General features: G+C 44.3%; 1 pseudogene; it reads left to right on the forward strand.

Annotated features, from left to right (window-relative positions):
* Positions 1-5878: 5878 nt before the first annotated feature.
* On the forward strand, positions 5879-6796 carry LOC120876102 (annotated as a pseudogene).
* The last annotated feature ends 3767 nt before the right edge of the window (positions 6797-10563 follow it).

Raw genomic sequence — 10563 nt, forward strand, 5'->3', positions numbered from 1 at the left:
CAGTGTTCTTGCCTGGAGAATCCCAAGGACAGGGGAGCCTGGTGGGCTGCCGTCTATGGGGTCGCACAGAGTTGGACACGACTGAAGTGACTTAGCAGCAGCAGCAGCAGGGGCTTCAGGAGTAATTCCTTGGCCCTGCAAAGTCCGGCAATCAGAGCAGCAAGGCTTATCCAGCTCTATGTTGTGAAACTCTGGTTGAACACGGTTAAAAATGCTCCCCGTCTAGACCCATGCAGTGCCAGCACGCGGTAGGCTTCCTACAAATCACTGCTGAAAGGTAAGGGAAGCAGAGGTCTGGACCCCACGCCCTGGCTTAGAGGTCCCGGGTGGGGCTAAGTATCCGCTCCAAAGGACCGCTTCTCCCTCTGAGCACCCAGGTGGTGGACTCAGGTGGCAGCAGGCTGTTTGGCTGACTATAGGGTTGGCCAAAAATTTTGTTCAGGGTTTTCCATATGGCACCTATGGAAAAACCTGAATGAACTTTTTGGCCATCCCAATACCAAAGGCTTATAGATAAACTGCCAGTGACTGTTGCCCTAATCCTATAGTCAAATGATCCTCAGGGTAAAGCAGTCTGGTACAGGGTCCCTCAACAAGTCACGGAAGGAAATGTGGAGTCGGGGAGGGCATAGGCAGAGAGTCCCCTTAGGTCTCAGGATTCTGGAGTATGAGGCTTTCCTTTTAGGGGACCAACTGGAAAAGTCACCTCTTCTCCTGCCTCCTCGAGCTGCTACCCAGACAGTCTTTGCAGCTGCTGGGACATCCTCAAAAGGCACAGGCTGTCACCCAGGTTTGCTTGGTCCTGAGGTGATGCCAGGAGAATTGCCCACCCAGTGGAAAAGTACTGGGTAGGGGGGCTCGACTGGGAAAAAAATCGAGGAATACCCCAGGCTCAGTTGAAAGGTGCTGTGGTTGCTTCATTGTAGGAGACTGAATGGTCTTGGCTGAGTAGTTAAGAGGCTGATCTGACACTTTTCTTTAATTTGACTGCCATTATAGAATTTGTCAGGATAAAAGAGAGGAAAATATATGAGAGCTTTGTTCTGAAGAAAAGGGGCAAGACTCCTCCTGGCCGGTTTCAGTTTTCTCAGATGACTGAGAAATTTACGGGAGTGGTGGGGACCTAGTCCTCATACCATGCAGTGGTCCCATAGGGAAACCTACTATTAATTAAAATACTTGCTCATCTGGGGGTTGCACATAAGAACTGGCCATTCAGCAACCTGAGCAGTCACAGTGGTCTTACATTGCCAGAGGCAGAATCCGAGACACGTAAGATCAGCTGAAACGACTCTGGGGTGACTCCTGGAGGAGTTAAGCTCACAAACAGCACATGGGCCCACTTCACAAGTTCACTAGTGATTTTTATCCCCAACAAATTCAGCTTAAAATGTGAAGCAGAATCTCTCAAAAACAGAAACAAAGAGGTGTCAAAAAGCCAGCCTCTGACTAACACTCTAGCCAGATTCATGTACAATATGTACAGAGCTCATACTTGTAAGTACCTAATTACAGAAATTATACTAAAAGAGATCTCAACCTAAAATGGCCAAATTGGGGTTCTTTTGATATTCCAAAATTGATATTTTTGTGTGCACAATTAGAAAAGGCTGCCATGCTTACTTGGACTGGTATCCTAGATGAAGCTTCTAAAACAAAATGATAGAGTAACTTCTTTGCAGGAAACCAACAAGAAATTGCTTGAAACTATATCAGAACTAAAAAAGGCTGCTAGCACTGAATTTGCCAGGTCACAGGTCTAGTGGAACTGGGAAGTCATGTTTGGCATTTATGCCATTTGGCTTTTGATTTCTGGGCATCACTTTACCATCTTATGGGGGAACTCTTGCCACTAGGCTTTTGATTTCTGGGCATCTCTTTGCCTTTTGTTTCATTTGGAGTGTGCCTCCTGGCTAGTGAAGCTCTGGTTCGTTTTGGTTTGTTGGTTTGGTTTGAGTGGACAGACATCTGGTACAAACCGCTCGAGTAATATGGGAATTGCTCACTCTAATTCCACACTCCACTTGGGAACCCCTAGGGAAAAAAATTTTTTTTTAACTGGTCCATCTATAGCTATGAACCAATGACAAGAAAAATGGCCTACAAATATTAGATCTTTATTGACACAGGATAGGAAAATGGACTGAAGTTCTCTTATATCCAGCACTTCCTCCTGTAATCAACAGCCTGGGTCTGATCAAACTATGACCCCCACTTCCCCAGAGGAACAATCCCTGCTGGGACCAATCTGCCCTTTTTATCAGGGCCAAGTTGAGCACTATCTGGTCTAAATTTTGGCTATAAAACTATGGTCACAGAAAAATATTTTTGACAATGTGGTCACAATATTCTTTAGACTCCGGAGAAAGCTTGAAGAAAAAAATTATCTCTTTAAGAATTCCTGCCCCGAGGAAACACCTCCTCCTATACTTTAGACCAGAGCTCTCTGGATCACTTATCTAAACCATCTCTAATTCCTGAAACCAAAAGGGGGAAAAAGGCTTTTAAAATCTTATTCCAACCATTTTTTACAACTAGTATTCATAGCTAAGTTTGAAAAACAAAGCTAAAGGATCTCTGTCTATTTGGATATATGTGTGTCTCAGCGTGTGTCTTTGGTTTTTTTTGGATAATATTGCTGATTGCTGAGATCAGTTTGTAAATGAGCTCTAATCTAGTGGGCCTTCAAAAAAAAAAAAAAGTTTAAGCACTTACAAATCAAATAATTCTAAATACAAGAGAAATTAACCTAAATGAATTTCAGGTTCATGTGAACTGGGAAATATTCAATATTAAATACATGATATTAATGTTTGTTTGTTGATCTAACTAATGTAGACATGTCTAAGAGTAACATTAAGCAGAATATTTTCATTGTACCTAGGTTTAATATAAGTTAAATATTATTATATCTGTTACAAGTTTGTCAGCAAGGAAATCACCTCTAGTGAAGAAACTTCTAAAAAAAATGTAAATGAGATATGAGCTTTTAGATAAATTATTAAGAATAATTATGCTTTAGGAATGTGTGTCTAAAATAGTCTCTCCAGATTGGGGTAACTTAAATTTCTAAGGGTTGTACTAATCTAAGTGTTGGAAGTCTATTGAGTAGCTAAGTCATTGCCAAATAAAATAACATTTTGCAGCATTTACTACTGAACACGAATTTCCTCTTACAGAGAAACTAAAGAGGTTTGAGATTAAAAATGAATGATGCTTGGTGCCATCCTAAAATGTTCTATGAAAGCAAAGGTTTTAGAAATTATCACTGGTATTTATGCTCACCAATCTACAAAACGCTAATAATAAAAGTCAGTTCTTGGTTGCTTAAGGAAAGTAGGAAGTGTGTTTTCGGTAAAGAAGGTATGAGGAATGGAATTGCATTTTGTGAAGGGAAAAGGAAGTAAGCCTGACTTACAGGTGGCTTTTTTGGTGGAAGAACACAGTAATGGATGCAGAAAGTGAAAAGGCTTGTGAAAAGTGAACCAAACAGTGAAGGGGAAAGTTTTGTACATGGTTTAAACTTAGGACTAAGTTTAAAATGAAGTTAATTAAGTTTACCTTGTGAATAAAGTAAGCTGGTGCAAAAACTTGAATTTAGCTTTTTTCTCTGTTAAGAGGACATCTTTTCTTCAGATACTGAACTGCCTTTGATAATAGATTTAAGTTGATTTCTTAAATGATCTGTTCTGAAATCCTTTATTGTTACTTTGGCTAAGTGAATAATATTGTTTTCCAATAACCTACAATCCTGATTGAGTGTCCTAAACCTTTTTGATATTTGTTGACAAAACTTCCCAGATCATTCTAATGAAGATGATTTATAGCTAACTTTGGGATGCTTCAGAGGGCCCCTGAAACATCCCTAAAAGGGATATTACTAATTAGGTTCATTCTGTATACAGAATTAACTGGGGAGTATTGTCAAGTTAGTAATAAGTCTCGGGTTATATTGTATGATAAATGTTACTAATATAGATATCCTAGAAACTGTATGGAGCACCTAAAATTCTGATAGTAGTGTAGTGAAGTCGCTCAGTTGTGTCCGACTCTTTGTGACCCCAAGGACTGGGGCCGACCAGGCTCCTCTGTCCATGGGATTTTCCAGGTAAGAGTACTGGAGTGGGTTGCCCTTTCAGGTAAACTGTTATCAGGCATAATTCTAGTTACTATCTCAAAATATTGTCATAGCACTAACCAAGTTTTGCAAAAACGCTTCCTCTTCAAGAAGATTTATAAAAAAGAATTTTGGATAAATACCAGTTTCTGAGCTGGGTAAGGAATCTAATGAAAAACCTGATGACTACACAAAGGTTAACAAAAGGACTGAATGAACTGGTGAATATGCTCATAACTTTTATGGTTTCTATCTGAAAAAATTACTGATTTGAACCTGTGTTTTCCAAGTGTAAGAAAAAAAAAAAAACCTTTCCCTCAAACTAATTATAACAGTAAAATTTTATAAACAAATTGAAACATTTATCTTTTCTCTCTGTCTGAACCCTCCAGAGATTGGAAGCTCTTAGTTTCCAGTAACTTTATCAAATAAGTTAGGAAGGTTATCTCACTAACAGGTACAGAAATCTCAAGGAATTTTGGAGACCCTTCGAAGGGAGAAATTTACTTAGATCTGTTAGGCAAAATCTGTGATAAGCCTTTGGGATGACTTTCCTAGCCCTGAAAGGTTTTATTTTAAAAGTTCAGTCTGAGATTATAAAAGCATCAGCAAAGCAAAAAAGTCTATGATCAACTATGGTTATATAAATCATCAGGCCAAGTTTACTGAGACCAAGCCTATATTACAAACAAGTCTTAATTTGGTTTATTTGGTAAAAATGACAGTGATTTTAGGGAGAAAAAGATGTTTCAATGAATGTTAAATCCAGTTTGTTAATGGAAGTCTGTACCTACTAAGACTCATTTCCTGGATAGTTCTTTGCTGTTAGGGTACATTAATGTAAAATTTAATTGAATTATTAAAGGACAGTCTAGGATTGTTTCTGAAGCTTATCTCAGCAATCTGTCTTTGGATGAAGATCAGACGCCTCACGCATGACCTGTAACCAAGCCTGGAAGAAAACATAATTTAAAGAACTGTCTCCAACCTGGATGGAAAGACCTTTCTATCAGGTACTCTTCACTAGTTCATGCCCAGTGAAATTGAAGGGAAATTGACTCAGATTAACTGCTTCTTTCAAAGACCCCTAAGCTGGACTAGTCTATAGAGAGGCCTGCTGACCTCAAACTCACCTTAAAACAATGCTCAAACAGAGAAAACTACACTACACCAGGACAAGAAGAAATCAGAAGCATACAGCTTGCCCAAGATGCTGATCTGACTTGTATGATCATTTACGTTTTCTTGATTCCTTGGACCTGTGCCTACCAATCAAATGTTTTCTATCATGGACATGATTCTATGCTAGTTTAAAATTCAATCCAATTGTTGGGTTGTGGCCAACTACCTGTGTCTAGTACTTCTGGGTTACCTTGGTAGATTTCTGTTTTCTAGGGCTCTGATTGGATACCCCCTAGGAAATTTATTTTAGATGAATGTTCAGTCCTGTTCTACCTATTCATGATATTACTAGATGGGATCTTCTCACCTGGCCAATTAATAATACCTGCTTTGATGCTGGCCATAGATTTAAGTTTTCTCTTAGGGTCATTCAAACTCAATCAGAGTGACAAGCTAAGTCTCAATAAAAGAAATTAATCGCTCATCTATTAAAAGGAAAACTCCCACAATTATGGGGTGGATCTACATACCAGGCTATGGTCATTTAAGTTTAAAAGCTCCTCTATGTTGGGAAGGGTTAAATCCTACTAAAAATGATCAAACTGGTCATTATGAGACAGGCTGGATGTTTTATGAACTATGCCCATTATTACCTTAGAGAGAGTGATTGGTTTGGAACCCAGTGGATTTGTGGTACTAATTTATAGCCTTCACATCTACAGTGATGGATACGAAGGTGTAGCCTGGGATTCCCATGAATTTAAGGTCATACATGTTGCACCCAGAGCCTCCCTCAACAAGACGGCCTGACCCTTCGGGGCAAACCCACCCACAGACAGTGCCCCGCAGCAGAATGGACAGCCGCTCTGACCGCTGATCCCAGATGCCAGCAAGCAGCGGCTGATGGAGGACATGGAGGACTGGCGGGCGAGGCCTGGGACAGGCCAGTCCCGTTCCTTCCGCATCCTCGCCCACCTCACGGGCACCGAGTTCATGCAAGACCCGGATGAGGAGCACCTGAAGAAATCAAGCCAGGTGCCCAGGACGGAAGCCCCAACCCCAGCCTCAGCTACACCCCAGGAACCCTGGCCTGGCCCTACCACCCCCAGTCCCACGAGCTGCCCACCCTGGGCTGTGGACCCTGCATTTGCTGAGCGCTATGCCCCGGACAAGACCAGCACAGTGCTGACCCGGAACACCCAGCCAGCCACACCCACGCCTGTGCAGAACCGCACCTCCATCGTGCAGGCCGCTGCTGGAGGAGGCCATGGCGGGGGCGGTGGCAGCAACGGCAAGACTCCCATGTGCCACCAGCGCTACAAGGTCATCCGGGGCCGCTACCTGGTGGCGCTGGGCCACGCATACCCCCCCGAGGAGTTTGTGTGTAGCCAGTGTGGGAAGGTTCTGGAGGACGGTGGCTTCTTCAAGGAGAAAGGGGCCATCTTCCTCCCACCCTGCTACGATGTGCGCTATGCACACACTTGTGCCAAGTGCAAGAAGAAGATCACCGGTGTCAGAGGTGCCCAAGGCTCACATTCCACACCAGGGAGGCTGTGAGAAGTGGCCAGTATCTGGATGTATCTTGAAGGAGAGCCCGGCCGGATTTCAGAGTGGACCCGAAATAAGGGACAAAGCGAGGAATTTGGCCCGTGCAGATGGAGTCGCCATGCACTGAGACAGACGCTGTGGGAATGTGGAAGGTGGAGTGTGTGGACACTGGGGGCAGAACGTCAGATGCAGCATAGTGAACAGCCACCAGGCCTCCCTGGTAGCGCAGCTGGCAAAGGCTTCCCCTGCAGTGCAGGAGACCCCAGTTCGATTCCTGGATCGGGAAGGTCACCAGGAGAAGAGATAGGCTGCTCACTCCAGTACTCATGGGCTTCCCTGGTGGCTCAGCTGGTAAAGAATCCTCCTGCAGTGAGGAAGACCTAGGTTTGATTCCTGGGTTGGGAAGATCCCCTGGAGGAGGGCATGGCAACCCACTCCAGTGTTCTTGCCTGGAGAATCCCATGGACAGAGGAGCCTGGCGGGCTACAGTCCATGGGGTTGCAAAGAGTCAGACACGACTGAGTGACTAAGCACACGTTAACAAATTAGAGGTAACTCCAACCAATCTACCATTGATATGATCCCAGTGGGTCAAGGATCTGTATTCTACTGGTATGACCATTTAGCAGCTTGTGTGTGTGCGCATGCCTTCAGTGGGGTTAGAGGATATAATTGACCATATTAAAGCCTTAACAACTTTCATAAGCTTTAAATGATATTAACCAGGCTATTTAGCCTATTGAATTCTGAGATCTCTATGATGAGAAAGGCAGTGCTACACAACTGCAAGGCCCTTGACACCTTACAGCATCTCAGCGAAATATCTGTGCTATAATTCAAAGTGCATACTATATTTTCATACCTGATAAATCCTTTAATGTAACACATTTGATGAACCATATGAAAAACCAGACTTACGCTTTAAGTAACCCATTCCCTAGTCTTGATGATCTTTTAAAAACTGGTTTGGTATGGGAGGCTCATGGCTAAAATATTTACTTTTAATTCCACTAATGTTATTAACTATACCATTTGTATTTTGTTTGTTTCACAAGATTATTTCTTCTTGTATTACCAAATGCATGACTGAGCCTCCAGTGAAAATAGTAATGACTAGACGAAGCAGTTGATCAAAAGTATAGCTCAATATACAATCAATTATTGCAATAGTGTAACTCTAGGTATGGGAATATGCAATGAAAGTGAATACTTTTCTGGACCATAACTAGAAGACAGGTGTCAAGAGATCTTTGACTATTAAGACCTAGTCCAGTACAGCCTATGAACAAAATCCTTCTTCAGAACTGGGAATGAGCCTTCCCAGCAACATGGGACAAAATGGTCATGAAATGCCTCCCAAAGTATGGTCAGATTTATGACCACAAGGGGGTTGTGTCAACTAAAAACTGGCACTTACCAAGAGCATTGCCAGTGAGTGAACAACAAAGGCATTTGCCATCTGCCTCTACAGAGACTGAACCCCATGCTACTCTAGCAGTTGACTTTCAACAATCCCTGAGGGAATACAGGGTGGGGTGAGGCACTCTGTGCTCCAGGGAATCGGGTGGGACAGGTCTTTAGATAGTTGGATGTTTTTAGGAACAGATTTTATGATCTCAATCCTTGTATCTCCTCATATCTAGAGAAGCCCTAAATCCCTTCATGGTGACATCAGATCCTCATGACTAACAAAAACCTTTTGTAAAATGAATGCTTCATGGTATTGAACTCCCCCTTCACCAAAACCTTAAATATTGACTTTCCCCCACTGCCGCTTTGGAGCAGTCTCTCAGAGCTATCTGAGATGCTGCCTCCTGGGCTACAGTCCTCATTTTGCCCCAAATAAAACTTAACTCACAACTCCCAAGTTGTACATCTTTTTTCAGTTGATAGAAGCAACACCATGTGCGAGGTGGGGAACACAGCTGGGAAAGGCCAGCTTGGGGTCCCCCTAAATCTCTGAAATACCTGAGACCTCCAGAAAGACTTGCTTGCCTCTCCCCTGGTTGCTCTCACTTCCTGAGCTCACCTCCCCAGCCCTGGCTCGCCCATTCCTAGCCAGGACCAAGCTCTCAGTGGACCTGGGCCAACCTTGGACTCTTCTTCTCATTTTGTCTGGCCAAATCCTGCTCATCCTTGAAGCCTCTGCCTCAAGAGCTGGTCTACAGAAAAGTCTCCTGGGACCCCCACCCCTCCACTCCTCTCCCCATGAACTCTTTCTACTCAGGACTTGTGTTTGAAAAAGTGAAAGTTAAAAGTTAGTTGCTAAGATGTGTCCAACTCTTTGCAACCCCATGGACTCTAGCCTGCCAGGCTCCTCTGTGCGTGAAATTCTCCAGGCAAGCATACTAGAGTGGATTGCCATTCCTATCTGCAGGAGATCTTCCCAATCTAGGGTTGGGACCCGGGTCTCCAGCATTGCAGGGGGATTCTTTACCACCTGAGCCACCTTTGGTTAACATCCATTTCCTGTTCTCTTCTGTAAGCTCCATGAGGGCAGGCACATGACTGTTTTGTTCCATAACTTTTGTGAGTAAATGATCTGTGTGTGAGAGAACATGTCTGAGGAGGGCAAGGCTGGGACTGAGTTTTGGAGGGCAGGGACTCAGACATGGCAATCTGCAAAGTCTGGTGGACCTGCTGCTGTGGCCTCTCTGGGTGGCTGGTCACCTTTGCGTAAGAAAGCCAGGGGCCTTGGCTATTTAATGGGAATCAGGTCATGTTGCCAAAGCACTCACCGCCCCTCCTCACTCCACACAGGGGGCTCCTCCCAAGAGTCTAGGACCACAGTGCGTATCTGGGGAGGCAGAGGGTGGGGGAGATGGACTGTCTGGTTCCCACAGTGTGTCCCTTCCCGGGAGCTCCCACCCACCGCCCCCACCCGGAGGCCAGGGAAGAAGGAGGCCAACCAAGAGAACTCTGCCTGGACGGGCCAACGCTGTGTCCAGGTTGTGAGAACACCAGAAGCAGAACCACTATGAAAGAAAGAAAGTGAAGTCGCTCAGTTGTGTCTGACTCTTTGCAACCCCATGGACTGTAGCCTACCGGGCTCCTCCGTCCATGGGATTTTCCAGGCAAGAGTACTAGAGTGGCTTGTCTTTTCCTTCTCCAGGGGATCTTCCCAACCCAGGGGTCAAACCTGGGTCTCCTGCATTGCAGGCAGATGCTTTATTGTCTAAGCAACTGGGAAAGCCCCAAGAGCCACTATGGTAGTTTCTAGAAGACCTCCACATTCATTATCTTATTCTGAAGTGCACAGGGCATGTAGGACTATCCTCATTTTATAAATGAGAAAACTAAAGCTCAGAGAAGATGCAACATTTACTCAAGGTCACACAAGTGAAAGGGGCAGATCCAAGACACCTGTCCCTGGAGAGAGTGGTGGCTGTGTGTATACATCTGTCTCCAAGAGGGGAACAATCACCCCTTTAAAAAACACATGAAAAAAATAAAGCAAGAAGAAGCCTGGACCTCCATAGGAAGAGAGGGGAACACAAACTCTCTTTTTCCTTTTCCCAGAACGGCAGCCTGTGTGAGCCTGCAAGGCCCTCACATCTGTCCCCTCAGACAAAATGAAAGAGGTTCTGAAAAACAAGAGGGGCTGTAATAAAGCAGAGACTGTGTTGGCAATGGAGCTGTGCCCAGCGTGTCCTGTCACTGTCACCACTGAGGAGACAGCAGCCGGGTTGTTCCCAAACCCAGGCTTCTCTCCAACTCCGGAGCTCCCAGGGAGGGGCACACAGAAGGACATACTCGGGCAAGACCGAGGGAGGAGC

The sequence above is a fragment of the Oryx dammah genome, unplaced genomic scaffold (assembly GCF_014754425.2).
Source record: "Oryx dammah isolate SB20612 unplaced genomic scaffold, SCBI_Odam_1.1 HiC_scaffold_17, whole genome shotgun sequence".
In the NCBI taxonomy this organism is placed as follows: domain Eukaryota; kingdom Metazoa; phylum Chordata; class Mammalia; order Artiodactyla; family Bovidae; genus Oryx; species Oryx dammah.